We start from the raw sequence: 17,846 nt of genomic DNA on the forward strand, positions 1-17,846 counted from the left end.
GATTTTTCAACACAGCTCGTATTATACAAAGACATGCATGGCACCCAACTGCCAAAAGATTGACAACATGACTACCGGTACTTGAAGGCAGCATTAAATCATGTTATTAACCCTTTGAAATAGACATGAAATCAATACAAAGTGTCAAAATATTGTAAAACTGACCATATTAAACATGTATTAATAGTATAAAATTAAAATACCCAACAAATCCAGATCGGAACAAAATTGAAATGTTGGTTAAAATACTGAAAATTGAACAAGAGAAAATGTTGTGATGCATCGAAACTGTGCTGAATTATTTCTCCCTTTCTGAATAAAAAAAATATTACTGAGGATAAAACGATATACTTTTTTGATATTTTAATTCTTGGATTACTTATTCCATAATTTCTTATTGTCGAGCCTGCGACTTTTGTCGCAGAAAGCTCGACATAGGGATAGCGATCCGGCGGCGGCGGCGTTAGCTAACTTCTTAAAAGCTTTATATTTTAGAAGATGGAAGACCTGGATGCTTCATACTTTGTATATGGATGCCTCATGTTACGAAGTTTCAGTCAGTCACATGTCCAATGTCCTTGACCTCATTTTCATGGTTCAGTGACTACTTGAAAAAAAAGTTCAGATTTTTTGTAATGTTAAATTCTCTCTTATTATAAGTAATAGGATAACTATATTTGGTATGTGCGTACCTTGCAAGGTCCTCATGCCCGTCAGACAGTTTTCACTTGACCTCGACCTCATTTCATGGATCAGTGAACAAGGTTAAGTTTTCGTGGTCAAGTCCATATCTCAGATACTATAAGCAATAGGTCTAGTATATTCGGTGTATGGAAGGACTGTAAGGTGTACATGTCCAACTGGCAGGTGTCATCTGACCTTGACCTCATTTTCATGGTTCAGTGGTTATAGTTAAGTTTTTGTGTTTTGGTCTGTTTTTCTTATACTGTATGCAATAGGTCTACTATATTTGGTGTATGGAATGATTGTAAGGTGTACATGTCTAGCTGGCAGGTGTCATCTGACCTTGACCTCATTTTCATGGTTCAGTGGTCAAAGTTAAGTTTTTGAGTTTTGGTCTTTTTTTCTAATACTGCATGCAATAGGTCAGCTATATTTGGTGTATGGAATGATTGTAAGGTGTACATGTCTAGCTGGCAGGTGTCATCTTACCTTGACCTCATTTTCATGGTTCAGTGGTCAAAGTTAAGTTTTTGAGTTTTGGTCTTTTTTTCTAATACTATATGCAATAGTTCAACTATATTTGGTGTATGGAAATATTTTATGATCTATATGTCAGTCACGCAGGTTTTATTTGACCTTGACCTCATTTTCAAGGTTCATTGCTCAGTGTTAAGTTTTGTGTTTTCGTCTGTTTTTCTTAAACTATAAGCAATAGGTCAACTATATTTGTTGTATGGAAGAATTGTTAGCTGTACATGCCTGCCTAGCATGGTTCATCTGACCTTGACCTCATTTTCATGGTTCATTGGTCAATGTTTAGTTTACTTGGTTAATGTTAAGTTTATGTGACAGTTGTAATAAAGCTTTATATTTAGGACTATCAACATAATATCAATGATTAGTAAAGAAGGCGAGACATTTCAGCGTGTGCACTCTTGTGTATGATATCAAGTGATGTTTTTATCATATATTTTCTTTATTAATCTTTTGTTTTCTTTTGGCAGCTGTTTCTATAATTGGATATTTAAGCAATAAGAAAATATATTTTTTTACAATGTTTCATGCATGCAACTTCATGTTGTTCACTAAATAATATATTGTTTATAATCTTATTCGATATTTGAATAATTTCACAATAACTAATTGTCAATATAGTAGTTCTAGTAGAAACATATAACAACTTTTGTTATATATATTTTCAGAATGTCAGAATTCTCAAAAATGATTATTTCTGATTATGCATCATATAAAGCAAGAATAAGAAATATCTAGAGGAATCTTCAGTAGCATCCATACAAAAAATAAATCAGTTTGTGTATTAATCAAAAATTGGCACCATTAAGTTAAATTATTCTGTATCTGCATTATAATCCCTCAGAAACCAATGTTTAATTTCTATAACTGATTGTATCCAACTTGATGATAATGACTACAAATTGTACAAACCTATTATTGCTGCATGTATTTTGCATTAAACATAGGCTTTCTATAGAGATACATATCATTTATAGATTTTCTAACTAGTCATCATTTAGATATGTCAATTCGGTATTTTTGTTATTTTACTTTTTCCTACTATAGATATATTGGGCACATAATTTTCAATTAGGACTCTTCCAGAATTAAACACATGGGGGCTTGGGATGCACTTTTTAAAATCCTGACCAACAATAAAATAAACATTTTCGTTTTACTAATAATTATAACAAAATTCTTAGGAAAATGTGACCACCCATATTTAATTAATTTGAGTGCCACCACTCTCACCAGATTAATTTTGGAACAGGCCTCGGACAGGATAAACAAATTCAGAAAACCAGATATTTTTTATGTATGCATTAGAGCCTCTCATTACATGCAGATATAATAAAAAGAAACTGCAATGGATGTCAAATAGGTGCATTTCCCAACAATAACTAATTTCCAAATTAGCAAACAATTATCCATTTAAGAAAAACATTCATTTTGTATCCATAGTAATTCCTTGAAAGTTTGCATATAGTGTGAAAAGGTCTTTTTGATCAAACATGACTGACAAAATTTTAGTCTGTGAACAATTCAATATTGTACTGTATAGGAAGTAATTCAGTTTTATATTTACATGGAATTAGAACATTTTTTTGTAATATCTTTAGTATCATAAAACATTTTTATTAATTAGTATTTTTTTTATGAGCAATGAATTATGTATTTTTATTAATTATTAAAAAGTAGGGAAAGGTATTTATACTTTAAATCGAATTTCTTCCTCTGAAATTGGCATTGTAATATATATTTTTTTTAATAGATTATGAATAAGTAATAAATATGGTTGTGATGAATAGAATAAAAATTTGAGTTTTTAATAAACATGTTTATTTCTCTTTTCATAATAAAATGACCTTGAAAATTTAATCTGTCTGAAATTGCTGTTAATTTCCAATTCTTAAATTCAATTATTTTTTTAAAATAAAATAAGAGTTGCAGTAGAATGTTTGAACAAAATATGAATAGTGCTACCTCAAAAAAGAAGTTCAAAAATAATTTTGAATTGCTTGTATTAAAATCAAGAGCAGATAATCAAAATAAATCACAAACTACTGTAAATTCTGAAACTATTGTGATGTAATTTTTGTTTATATAATGTTTTAGTTATATATAGATTATTTGATTAATTCACAAAGAATCTTCCCCTATCATAACTTGCAATTATTATCCATTTTAAGGATTTTTTTGGCTTAATAGTTATGTATAATCATAGATGGCTTTTTTATAAGATATCTGTTCCAAACTAAACTTCTAGGAAATCTCTGCACATAATTTGTGTGTCAGAATTATTACCCAAAACACGGCTGCTTAAAACTGATGCCTGGCAAAATGACCTGCTTCGTAAACTTGGAGACAAGGTAGACATTTAAAATAATTAAAATTAAAATTCCCAGCTGAAAATTCCTTTTAATATATTTCCATTCTTGCCTTTATAAACCTTGTTAAAACATGCTTTCTCTGAACAATATTCTATGTAACAGTGACTGTACAAGATATGAAATATTTAACATACTTTTATGTTTTTCTAAATTTTATGCCAATAGAGATTAAAGGGTAAAAAAGCATAATATAGAGATGTGGTAATTTCTTATGTGTCTTTAATACTCAGGCTGTTTTTGTATATTTTGTTTTTCTGACACTATTGTTATTTTGTACTGTTTATACCGTGCCTTATATTTCAATTTTTTTAAAAATAGTGTTAAAAGTACATGAAAAAGACTATTGATTATAAGTATAAAGACTAATCAATCAATGTACTGAAATTTCAATAGTAAAATTCAGATTTAAAACACACATTAATAATGCAAAAAGTATAAAAAAAGTTGTTTATGTATCTTATTAAAAGATTTTGTTTGCCAGTATGAAGAACTAACAATTTTAAAACTCATCCCTAGTATGTATTTAAATTTTTGTTTTGAACTTTTTACTACAAAAAAAAATATATTTAGATATATGAATTAAAGTGATGGAGCATTAATTTATATTGGTAATTCAATGTCAGTTTTAATGGCTAACAAGAAGGAAAGAGATAGGAAATAACCTTCCTTTAGCCAGTAATTGAACTTACATTGAGCTTCCTTCTGTAAATTTCTAATATGAGGTAACTGGGTGCTTAAATCAGTTCACATCTGATCCAATTCCATTTAAAAAAAAATTGTCTTTACAATTGTTTGCAAAATAATCGATTAATATTTAGCAGGTTCCAGTTTATTGGTACATGTTTTTGCTTAATATTTGTTATTTACGTGTACTTTTTAACCAAAATTTCATCTGTGTGTTATCTTGTTATTGTGTTTGTAATAATGTAATTATTTGTTGAATAACAGTTCTGTTAAAAGCGTCTCTTTCACATAAGGTGCAAAATCACTTTTTTGATAATACTGAAGTTTCTATGTATACTATTACAAGCATCATGTGATAAAACTTTGTCCAGAAATTTTATATTGTAAATTTTTAGTGTTAACATATCATGTTGCATGTGAAGGAGCTATGATAAAATATTGTTGGAATTAGTTTCATCCATTAAATGATTTGTAAAACTTTGTTTTTCTGTGTTAGTGTTAGAACAATTGGCAGAGTAACCATTTACATGTTTATTTATTGAAGTGGCTTACAAAGCTATAATAGACCATGTAATCCCCTGTTTTGGTATTCATTAGACTGATAAATATGTTTCAAATCTGAGATATTGAGCATAGGTATCAAGCCAGGGGGACAACACTCATCAGTCTAGGTATTCATTGAATTTCCTCAGTCAACTGAGGAAGAAAGACAATCTTACCCAAATTTGAGTTTTATGAAGAAACTATAATAAATAGAGAGAAACTGTTAACATCAAAAAATGTTTGTCATAGTAATATCACCAAAGTCAGCTTGGAACAAATCAATTTACCCCTTATAGAAGGTCCCTTGAATGACAGCTTTTAACCATTTTTTTTTAGATTTGTCTCACCTGTAACTTCTGTAGCAGAAAGCTAGACATAGGGAAAGTGATCCAGCGGCTGTGTAAAAGAGGGACGAAAGATACCAGAGGGACAGTCAAACTCGTAGATCAAAAATAAACTGACAACGCCATGGCCAAAAATAAAAAGACAAACAGACCAATAATAGTACAGATGACACAACATAGAAAACTAAAGACTAAGCAACACGAACCCCACCAAAAACTGGGGGTGATCTCAGGTGCTCTGGAGGGGTAAGCAGATCCTGCTCCACATCTGGCACCAGTCGTGTTGCTTATGTTGTTACAAATCCGGTAAATAGTCTAATTCGGTAAGTCACATTCGTGAAAAGGGAAGGGTATTGTAGTTACAACATAAGAAACATATCCGATATCAACTGTGAAACGGTTATTCCATAACGGTCAACCAACTCGTGATGGCGTCCGTAAAATTTACTAAGGGATGATTTCAACTTTACCATTTGGAACTCTTGGCTTAATAGCTTCCTTGTGAGCAGCAATCCTCTATCAAGGAAATCATGATAGGAAACACAAGCCCGGGAATATCGTATCAATTGGGAGATATATGCTCCATATGCAGGCGCTGCTGGAATGTTGCTACATAGAAATGGAAATTTCACAATTTGGAAGCTGAAATCATCTCTTTTGTCGTAAAGTTTTGTTTTCAACCGACCCTCATTGTCAATTTCTAGATGTAAGTCAAGATATGAGGCAGACTTAAAAATGATGACTTAAAATGATGACTTAATATTTCAGAAGGTAGAAGAACTGGATTCTTCATACTTTGTACATAGATGTCTTATGTTATGAAGTTGCTGTCTATCATATGTCCAGTTGCCTTGACCAAAGATCCGGTAACTTTTTCACACAAGCAGGTCATTTTGAGATGACTTGTAAGTTCAGGTCTTTTTCTGAAACAGTCGAAATTATTCACACTAGATTCATGGCATCAACGAACTTGTATTGACTGGTTTCATCGTAATTACTTCAAGAAGTTTTTTTCCGTTTTTCTAAAAAAAAAAAACGTTCAAAAACGATTTATTGGATTCAAGAGTTTAAAACAGTTTAAAAGTTGATTTTTTATGCCCCCGCCGTAGCAGAGGGGGCATTAATTTTTACCCTTGTCCATCTGTACGTCCGTCCGTCCTTCCGTACGTATGTCCCGAAATTAGTTTCCGTTCTCTAACTTTAGTTTGCCTAAACCAAATGTTATGAAACTTATACACAATGCTAACTACAACAAAACACAGATCAAGTTTGAATTTTGGTGGCGTCACTTTTACCGTTCTAGAGTTATGCCCCTTTACAAATGAAAAAAAAATGCTGAATTTATCGTTTCCGTTCTCTTACTTAAGTTTGCCTTAACCAAATGTTATGAAACTTATACACAATACTTATTACCACAAAACTCAGATCAAGTTTGATTTTTTTACGTTATATGCAAGCGGGGTATTGATCTGTGTCCCTTGGACACATTCCCCATTTATTGTAATGATAATTTCCCTCTTATTATGAGTAATAGGATAATGATATTTCATGGATCCTTGAAAAAAAGTTAAGTTTTCATAGTCCAGTACATATCTCAGATACTATAAGAGATTGGTTTACTATATTTGGTGTATGTAATGATTGTAAGGTGTATATGTCCAACTGGCACCGGACCTTGACCTCATTTTCGTGGTTCATTGGTCAAAGATGAATTTTTCATAATTTTGTCAGTCTATCAGATACTATAATCAATATGTCAACTATATTTGGTGTATGGAATGATTGTTAGTACATTTCTGTCTGGTAGGGTTCATATGACCTTGATCTCGTTTTCATGCTTCATTGGTTAATGTTAAGATTTTGTGGTTTGATCTGTTTCTCCGGTTCTATTAGTGATGGTACACTATATTTGATGTATGGAATGATTGTAAGTTGTACAAGTCTGTCTGGCATAGTTCAGTAGACTGTGATCTCATTTTTATAGATCATTGATAATGATAAGTTTATGTGATACTTGTAGTAAATCCTTCATACTACAGACTTTCAACACAAACTCAATGATAAGTAAAACAACCGAGACATTTCAGGGTGTGCACTCTTGTTTAGGTAGGAGAAAAAATGTTCAGCAAAAAATAAACAACAGAAATACCAACATGACAAAAACCATTGGATGACTGCTAAAGTAGTTATTGCCCTATAATTGACATTTTTATACTAATTTCATGTTTTGCCCATTAAACACTGGACACTTTTAATTTGCAAAACACTCATTTGCAAATCCGCCGCCGCCTCTCCTTAGACCTACAGTGTCGTGTAAATAACCAAAATGTGCGGAATTACATGGGATTCAATAATTTCATTGCTTTTCTGCTGTTATTATTATATGTATTTTGTAACTTGATTTAGAAAAACATGGGATTTTCAATATCCCATGGGATAAGGCAAATCCCATGGGATTGACCAATATCCCATGGGATTTTTTTGGGTCCCATGGGATAATTGTAGTCCCATGGGAGATTTGTTGTCCCATGGGACAAAAAAAATCCCATGGGACTATAATTATCCCATGGGATTTTTAATATCCCATGGGACAAAATAAAATCCTATGGAATTCAAATTATAAATATACAGTAATGTGTATGTTACAATGAATTCTGTTTGGTAGTAAAAAGTTTATAATATATATATGAGTGTATTTTGTTTTTTTTCATTTTGTCACAAACATGTTTTTAATTTGTTTATATGACAATAAAGATTATTATTATTTTGGAAATATAATAATATTTAAAGTCAAAAAATAAAATCCTTTAACTGAAATAAAATGATGAGGTCTTAATAAAAGAAAAAAATATTGATTTGAAATCTTTGTCTTCTTTGTTTTATTATGAAAAATAGAACTGAAAAAAATATTTCATATTCTGACTGAATAAATTGACAAAGCACAGTTAATAGTTTACTCTTTTCATGAGGTAAAGTTTTCTTTGTTATAGTTCCATTGCAATACATGAATATGCAAATGATTTGAATCTTATTCCTTTGTGGTGTTCATAATATTACATTTATATTTGTAAATTTATAAAATAAACACTTTTCCTGTTAAGTTTTAGTTTTCTTGTTTCAGCTTGCTATGAACAATTATTCAGTCCACTATATAAGAGTCAAGTAAATAAATTATTTCATCCACTAGAATATTCCTACAATTTTAAGACAAAACATTTATGCAATCTGTTCTTCAAAAATCTTCCTCCGTACATCTTTATTGGATGGAGCGATTTAAATGAGTGGACAAAGCAAGTTCATTTGGACAACAAAATACTAATATATTTTTTCATTCCTCCCTTCTTTCAATTGATAATTACGTTGTTGCATTTACATGATTAAGTTCTTGAGCATCTATGATCATGATGATATGACTCCTTTTTGTTTATAGTCATTATGTTGAAATTTCCTCTTTCTTATGTAGGAAAAAAAAACACATTCCATTTCAAATTAATAAAAAAGTCACACTATGTAGAAAAATATCAACTTTAAGTTTGCTGTTCAGTATTGACCTGTTGAATGATGATCATGAAAACCAAGATGTCTGACCTACAAATACACAAAACTCAAAAATTATAAATGAAGAGAAATACAGCAATAAAATGGCTATTTTATCATGTTTATGTACATTTTGATAAAAAATTTCATTTGAATATTTAAAATTGTAAGAACTCTTATTTCAGTGCTTTGTGTCTATGGTTTTCATATTAGTTGTTTTTTGTGCCTTGTTGCAGTCTTTTGAGTTAAGCCAATTGCAACAAATGTTTACAGTTTGTTCAAATGTTGTGCTGTTATTAAAACCACTGTCCCAGGTTAGGGGTGGGTTGGGTGCTCACTAAATGTTTATTTTATTAGTTCATATTTGCTTTGAATTAGCTGTCAGTAACTGTGAGTACTAATAGATCTGTATGTTGAGTCTTTTTTGTTAAAGGGAAAGAATAAATTTCCAGCCACATCCGGTCTGTGTTTTTGGTAGCTGTTTTTCTGCTTTGTTGCATTCTAATGAGTTAATAAAATAGAGAATGAAAACGGGAATGTATCAAAATAATTTAATTTTGGATGTAACACGTCTTCTGATTGGCTGACGTTGTTTTGTTTATCAGCTCATAGACATAATTTTGTCATGTGACCGTGACGTCATCAACGTTTTTTCATGGTTTAATCCGGTTTAAAATGGAATTTAGAATTAAATTATAAGAAATGACTGTAATATTTTTTCTGTCTATTCGAAATAACATAAAAAATGTGGTGCACACTTTAAAATAACCCGCTACGCGGGTTATTCAGTGTGCACCACATTTTTTATGTTATTTCTTCATAGACAGAAAAAATATTATAGTCATTCCTTAAATAACCTGACCAAAGAGCAGAAAAAAACCCTTTTCAACTGATTTTATAGTTTTTATATTGAACTGACACTTACACCACTGTCCTTAATTAGAGGAGGATTTGGTGCCAGCAAACATGTTAAACCATGCCACATTTTGTAAGTGTCTGTCCCAAGTCAGGGGTCTATTATTCAGTGGTTGTCAATTGTTGCTATATATCATATTTGTTTTTTGTTTATTGTTTTGTGCAAAAATCAGGCACTTAGCTTTCACCTTTATGGTGTTTCCCCCAAGCATGTTTAGCATGGATAGACACCATGCCCTTTTTAAATGACGCCATGCCCTTATTGAATTGTTTTACATTTGTTATTTCATGGCCTTTTATGGATTACTATGCAGTATAGGGTTTGCTCATTGTTGAAGGCTAAATTTAATGTCATTTGATCTCTATTGGAGAAAAGTCTCATTGGCAACCGTACCGCTTCTTATTTTTATATCAACCCTGCCATCTTTTGCCTGTCATTATTTACAGGTCATCATTGGCCTCTAATAAGTAATTGCATTGCTTACATCCACTTAATTGAACTCTGGTGGATAGTTTTCTCATTTATCATACCACATCTTATTTTCATAATAATCATTATTCAAGGGCAATAACTTTTATAGAAGTGGACTTACCATTTAGGCTTTGTTGACATCTGTAAATCTATTTTTGTTGATAATTTCTTTTGTTTATAGTTTCCCTTTATCTTTAATGTTCTTGCCCTACACATAAAAGGGTAAACATTATCATTTAATGACAATAACTACTATTACATAATGAGTAGGCAACTGACAATTTTGGATCATTTGTATCTTGTCTTGCTCATCATTTTTGCTTGATATTATCAATATTCTATGAAAATGAGGTCACAGTAATATTAAACTTGGCAGACAGACATCTTCTTATTTTTATATGACACCTTGTAGTCATTCCATACACCAACAAGTAAACATATGCTTATAATATCTGATAAAATGAATAAAATGCTCCGCTGGGCACTGCTTGATACGACCGCAGAGGTCGAACCCTGAACAGTTGGGGCAAGTATGGACACAACATTCAAGCTTGATACAGCACTGAATTTGGATTGTGATTAAATATTTGACACAGCATAGGTTTCTGACACAGAATGAATGTGGTCTAAGAACTTAAAATTTTTTAATTTACCTATTCAAACCATATCATTATTATTTGCTTTTATATATAAATCAGAAATAACCAATTTAAAATGGAAAATTTTAAAGAAAAAAAAAGGAAAAAAAGGGAAAAAAAAATCCCCCCCCTCAATTTTTTGAACCCCCTAATGATTCATCACCCCAAACTCAATCCCAGCCTTCCCTTTGTGGTATGGTACCTTGCAGTACAATTTCAGAGAGATCCATACACTTATACACAAGTTATTGTCTGGAAACTAGAAAAATGCTTGTTTTTTTGGCCCCTTTTTGGCCCCAAATTCCTAAAAGTTTAGGGCAATTACCCCCAAACTCAAACCCAGCTTTCCCTTTGTGATATGGAACCTTGTAGTACAATTTCATAAAATCCATACACTTACACACAAGTTATTGTCCTGAAACTAGAAAAATGCGTGTTTTTTGCCCCTTTTTGGCCCCTTATTCCTAAATTTTTTAGGCAATTACCCCCAAAATCAATCCCAGCCTTCCCTTTGTGGTATGGTACCTTGCAGTACAATTTCAGAGAGATCCATACACTTGAACACAAGTTATTGTCTGGAAACTAGAAAAATGCTTATTTTTGGCCCCTTTTTGCTAAACATTTTGGGCAATTACCCCCAAACTCAATTCCAGCTTTCCCTTTGTGATATGGAACCTTGTAGTAAAATTTCAGAAAGATCCATACACTTACACACAAGTTATTGTCATAAAACTAGAAAAATTCTTGTTTTTTGCCCCTTTTTTGGCCCCTAATTCCTAAAATTTTAAAGCAATTGCCCCCAACATCAATCCCAGCCTTCCCTTTGTGGTATGGTACCTTGCAGGACAATTTCAGAGAGATCCTTAAACTTGAACACAAGTTATTGTCTGGAAACTAGAAAAATGCTTATTTTTGGCCCCTTATTCCTTAACGTTTTGGGCAATTACCCCCAAACTCAATTCCAGCTTTCCCTTTATGATATGGAACCTTGTAGTACAATTTCAGAAAGATCCATACACTTACACACAAGTTATTGTCATGAAACTAGAAAAATGCTTGTTTTTTGCCCCTTTTTTGGCCCCTTATTCCTAATATTTTGAGGCAATTACCCCCAAAATCAATCCCAGCATTCCCTGTGTGATATGGAACCTTCTGGTACAATCTCAGAGAGATCCATACACTAACACACAAGTTATGTCTGGAAGTTACAAAAATGCTTATTTTTGGCCCCTTTTTGGCCCCTAATTCCTTAAGTTGGTACCATAACCCCCAAAATCAATCCTTATGGTAAAATTTCATAGAGATCCATTCACTTAAACTAAAGTTAGAGTGCGAAAACCAATGTGTCTTCGGACGACGACAACGCCAACGTCATACCAATATATGACTGTATAAAAAACTAAGAAAACTTAGCAACGACCAAAGAACCATAAAATGCGATCATGGTTATATGAATCTGCCAGACAGACATGCACACCTTACAATCGTTACATCCGCCAAATATAATTTACCTGTTGCTTAAAGCATATGATAAACTGACAAAACAATGCAAACTTTTCATTGACCAATGAACCATGAAAAGGAGGTCAAGGTCATATAAAACATGCCAGACAGACTGTGCATCTCACAATCATTCCATTCACCAAATATAGGGGCCTTATTCATGTTATTACCTAGGAACAGTGATGTCATGGACTAGGAAAATTAGTCTGGGGACATAAATTACTGACATCGGACTAAATATACTAGTAAATTCTGTATCCATGGACTTTTTATACTAGTTATATTTGTCTGACAAGACAATTTATCTCTTACACTAGTTCTCAGAGAGACATGTCACCTTACCTTGACACATTATTCAGACTCTGAACAAACCAGTATTTGCTCTTACTCCTTAATAATACTGCGTGCTTAGGGGAGAAGCAGCAAATACCAACTTTAAAGTCTTTGGTTTTACCCGGTTGGGTTCAAAATAAACAACCTTCTGCACGTGAGGTGAACACGCTACCACGAGACCAGGCAGTATAATATAAGGAGTTTACCCAAGATTTAAAGTTTCCAAGTTTTTGCAAAAACTGGATCAAAATCATCATTGAAAAGCAACAACTTTTTAATAAGATTTAAGTTTCTCTTTAATTATTACAGTTTTCGAGATAAAAAGGCAAATTCAAGAAATATGAAGAAAAAAAAAATGGTTAAAATCTGTATTTAAGGCAACAACTCCTATGAGTCAGCTGCTAGTTTTGATGCAAATGGACAGTAGATTTTTTTTCAACATTCTGAACATTTCTACCCTTGTCAGATATTGTCTATCTATTTTAGCCTTTTGTAGCTTATTACGCAGTTTGGATTTTTAGCCCATTGTTGAAATCTGTACGGTGACCTATATAGTTGTTAACTTCTACGCTTTTAGTTTCTGTAGAAGAGCCATCACATTGGCAATGATACCATATTTGTATATGTTTTTGTCATGTAGGTGTAAGGAGACAACCTTTTGATTTTCTGGTGGGATAAAAAGGGGAGACAGACTTTTTATCACCTGGCCTGGTGAGTTTTTCAGGGTTCGTAAGGATAGAAAACCCAGCAAATTGTAACAAACCCCTGTGGTACGACCATATTTGCCAAAAGATTAGTCCAAATAATTATGACGTCTTGCAAGGCTATTTTAACTTTTTTCTGGGCACGTAATAGTCAAAAGTTGTGACTGAGTGCGGAAATATTAAGATAGATAGATAGAAAAATTATAAAGGGACATAACTGAAGAACGGTAAAAGTGACGCTACCCAAATTTGAACTTGATCTGAGTTTTGTGGTAATAAGCATTGTGTGTAAGTCTCATAACATTTGGTTGAGGCTAACTTAAGTAGAGAACAGAAACTAAAAATTCAGCAATTTTTCTATTTGTAAACACGCATAACTCTAGAACGGTTGTGCATAAGTTTTATAACATTTGGTTGAGACAAACTAAAGTTAGAGAACGGAAACGAAAAATTCAGCAATTTTTATGTTTATAAAGGAACATTACTCAAGAATGGTAATTTGTCGCCACCTAATTTCGTACTTAATCTGTATTATGTAGTAATAAGCATTGTGTATAAGTTTCATAACATTTGGTTGAGGCAAACTAAAGTTAGAAAACGGAAACAAAAAATTTGTACTTGATCTTAGTTTTGTGGTAATGAATATTGGGTATAGGTTTCATAATGATTGGTTGAGGCAAACTTAATTTACAGAATGGAAACTAAAAATTTGCAATCGTTCAATTTATAAAGGGGCATAACTCAATAATGGTTAAAGTGACACTACCCAAATTCAACTTGATCTGTGTTTTATCAGTGGAAGTCAAAATTAAACATTGCATTGTATAAAGCATTGATTGTAGTTGATTCAACTATAATAATGGACAAAGGGAGATAATTCCAATTTTAAAAATAACTTGATATTTAGAAGAAAATAAAAATTTTGCAATTTTTCCATTTATAAAGGGGCATGACTCTAGAATGGGTTAAAGTGACGCCACTTAAATTCAAACTTGATCTGTGTTTTGTGGTAATAAGCATTGTGTATAAGTTTTATAACATTTGGTTGAGGCAAACTTAAGTTAGAGAACGAAACTAAAAATTTTGCTATTTTTCCATTTATAAAGGGGCATAACTCTAGAACGGTTAAAGTGACGCCACCAAAATTCAAACTCGACCTGTGTTTTGTGGTAATAAGCATTGTGTATAAGTTTTTACTTTAACGTTTGGTTGAGGCAAACTCCAAGTTAGAGAACGGAAACCAATTTTGGGACGTACGGACGTATGTACGTACAGACGGACAAGGGTAAAACTTAATGCCCCCACCCCTACGGCGGGGGCATAAAAAAAATAAAATAGCCTTGCTAGACGTCATAATTATTTGGACTACCAAAAGATGTAACCTAATTCTTACTTGTTTGGGGAAGAGGGGATTAACCGAACCACTATTCAATATAAATCAGTGAACTGAATTATTGTCTTCTGCAGTAGTCCGAGTCGACATCTGTAACTAATCATGCAAATTGATAGTCAACAGTATACCTTTTTCAGAATGTCAGTTCACAAAGAATCACTGGTGATAGGGGAGTGTAACCGATAAATTGATCATGAATCAGATAAGATTTTCCAAGGACGTATAACTAACACAATACGTCCTTGGATTTTCCCAGTAACGGAGAACCCCTTTCTTTGAGTGAATATAAATAGTGACGGGGGTCTCACGAATAAATTTAAATATGAATTACAGGAACATAGATTAGCAAAGTAAACTTACATATTAATCTCGAAGTTATTTACGGTAAAGACAGACTGTGCTCCTGAATAAGGTATTATACATTTGTGTATTTTACTCGGGGGGGGGGGGGGGGGGGGGGCAATTCCTATATACAAGGTGATATGACGTGCCGCTGGAATAGGTCACTTTTTCCAGCTTGAAAATATGGGAATAGGTGGGGGAAACTATCAGAAATATATGATAAGGTCGATAAAGTTCCACTGAATTACTTGTATATGAAAAGCCCTGTCATTTTTTCACAGCCGAAAGTCTCGCCGTAAGTAAACATTACATACAGAATCTTAGCCTTAAATATTCCACTTTTCCAACACACCCCACGAAAACCAACCAATATGGGAAAAGGTTACAATTTTACCCTCGCAATATATGAAAAGGTATAATACATTTTTAAGATCTAAATTATATGAATAGGGTGGGGTAACAGAACCCCAGCGACACCCCCTATCAATTAAGTATTGAAGTGCCCTCCCCCCCCCCCCCCCCCCCCCCCCCCCCCCACGGGAGGTATTTTACTGCTACAAGATATTTAAATTGCTAATCACGCACCCGTTGATGAGCAGAGAACCATACTTTCAAGCCAGGGGCAGTCTTTACTAACAGTTTGTATAGAAAGACCCTGTAAAAAGGCAGGCAAATCCTAACAGTACTGTAACTTAATGATACATGTATATCAAGTTACAGCACCTCACCCAGCACAGTTAGCACACTGGTGTGTGTCAGTCTTATAATATAAAACTGCGTAGGTTCATATCGTTTGATTCAACGTTTTTTCGGATATTTTTTAGGACCGTTGTCAACTTGACATTGTCAAATCCGATCGCGACCTGCCACTTTGCAACCTGACCTGCAAAAACATAATTCGACTAAAAAAATTGCCAGTCAAAATTGCTTTTTGAGACTGGGCGACTGAAAAAGTTTTAAAATGTGACCTTGTGACCCTACTTGGAATTCTTCATTCATCGGCGTGTGTCGGTTTGGCTAAAAAGGGGGCATTGTTTTTTTTTTTCTTGGGACAAAAATTTTTTTCTATCTTTATTAAAAAAAAAAATTAAGACCAATCATAAACTTTTTTTTCAAAACTCAGTGTCGTATTTTATTGTTTTCCCAACAATTTTTAATAAAAGCTTAAAATGTTTGTTTCACTTCCCTTTGACTTCCCTCCTGATTTTTTTTCTCAAGAAATTATAGAATTAGTAAATGAATATATATATATATATATATATATATATATATATATATATATGTCTGTGGTCACCGGCATGCAGTTAGATAAGAAATTCCAGCATGCATCATCAAATAATTCATGTGTATTTGTGACATCAACATAACTGAAACATTATATTATTTCCCAGTAATTATGTAAATCATTTTGATTTACAATTATATATGTCTGGGACTTATGCATGTATATATCTCACAGGCACTTGTCTTAGAAAAAAAATTCCTATATTCTTTAATAAAAGTATATAGGAAAAAATTCTGATACAAGTGCCTGTGATATATCTGTCAGTCCCAGAATAATAAATATAATTGTATCTTAATCTTTGGGAAAATCCGATTATTAAATTGTTAAATTCTTTAACGTCATAATTATATCAAAGTTTACTTTTTAAAGTTTTAAATTTTAAAGTTAAAATGAATATTCCGTTTATATCTGAGGAAAAACTTTTTAAACTGTAATGACATGGTCAGTCAACTGATTTGTTGAATGGCTGATTACAGGTAATTAAAGCATGCAGTAATTTTCCATTACGACAGTGTGTGTACCCTGGGTTGTGTATAACGTATTAGAAATATCATAGTTTTCTAGAGAACATCCTGTCTATGTGTAATAACAGATTGATGACATTACACAAATTTTTTTCGTTAAATGTAGTTAAGTATCTGTGTCCATTCCCTATTGCAACACTACAATTCTTTCGAAGAAAAAAATGTTAAAATTAAAAAAAAAAAAATCATTTATATAAAATAAAGAAGAAAAGAGTAGCAAATAAACTTATGTAACTACGCATTGAGTAAACATAATTTCACTTTACATGTACAAACCCTTGAGAAAACGTATATATAGATGTGTTTAAAAAGGCCAATTCCCAGTGGATTTATTTCACACTAGGACCACAGGCACTTGTCTCAGAATTGTGTTTCCTATATACCTTAATACAGGGACTTTCTATACTAACTTAGTATAGAAAGTCCCTGCTTAATATAACATTAAAAGTATATAGGACATTTTTTTTCTGAGACAAGTGCCTGTGACTAGGAACTAAGATAACTAGAACTAAGTTCATTGGAAAGTCTTTTTGTCTGATACATGTATACCTATAGATAATGTACATAATTAAAAACAGGTTCAAATATATGCCTGTAAATTAACGGTACGTCTAAAAACCGCTCAGGACCTCCTGAGTGCAGACAGGACATAAAAAGTCACTCAGGACATGTATATATGTTTTAGTGAGCGTTGAGGGTATACATTCGATAGATAATTTAATATTTGATTTTATAATTTTGGTTTTGATAAAATCAAACCAACATTAAAGAAGTTATTTGGGATACGTCATGCATGACCGATGATCATATTCAATACCAATCATCATTTTGATTACAACGTTTGATCTTTAATAATTAGGACTGATTGGTGATGGTTATAAACACATACAAGTAAACTTTGCAAACAAACAAAAAAAAACAACGTTTCCTTGGAAAAAATATAAAAATACATGAATATTGTTTTTACAAAAAAAGTTAAATAATTTTTTCGTTTTGTATGTAATAATTGAAGCCATTTAGAAATATAAGAAATCTTCAC

The 17,846-nt window shown here is 32.3% G+C and overlaps 1 long non-coding RNA gene across 1 annotated transcript; it reads right to left on the reverse strand.

Annotated features, from left to right (window-relative positions):
• Positions 1-8,022: 8,022 nt before the first annotated feature.
• On the reverse strand, positions 8,023-14,853 carry LOC127707836 (uncharacterized). Its single transcript, XR_007985038.1, has 3 exons — positions 14,785-14,853; positions 10,207-10,293; positions 8,023-8,749 (listed from the first exon to the last, which is right to left on the reverse strand). It is a non-coding gene; the product is annotated as an uncharacterized LOC127707836 (long non-coding RNA).
• Positions 14,854-17,846: the final 2,993 nt, after the last annotated feature.

This window comes from Mytilus californianus, unplaced genomic scaffold, assembly GCF_021869535.1.
Source record: "Mytilus californianus isolate M0D057914Y unplaced genomic scaffold, xbMytCali1.0.p SCAF_7, whole genome shotgun sequence".
Lineage (NCBI taxonomy): Eukaryota > Metazoa > Mollusca > Bivalvia > Mytilida > Mytilidae > Mytilus > Mytilus californianus.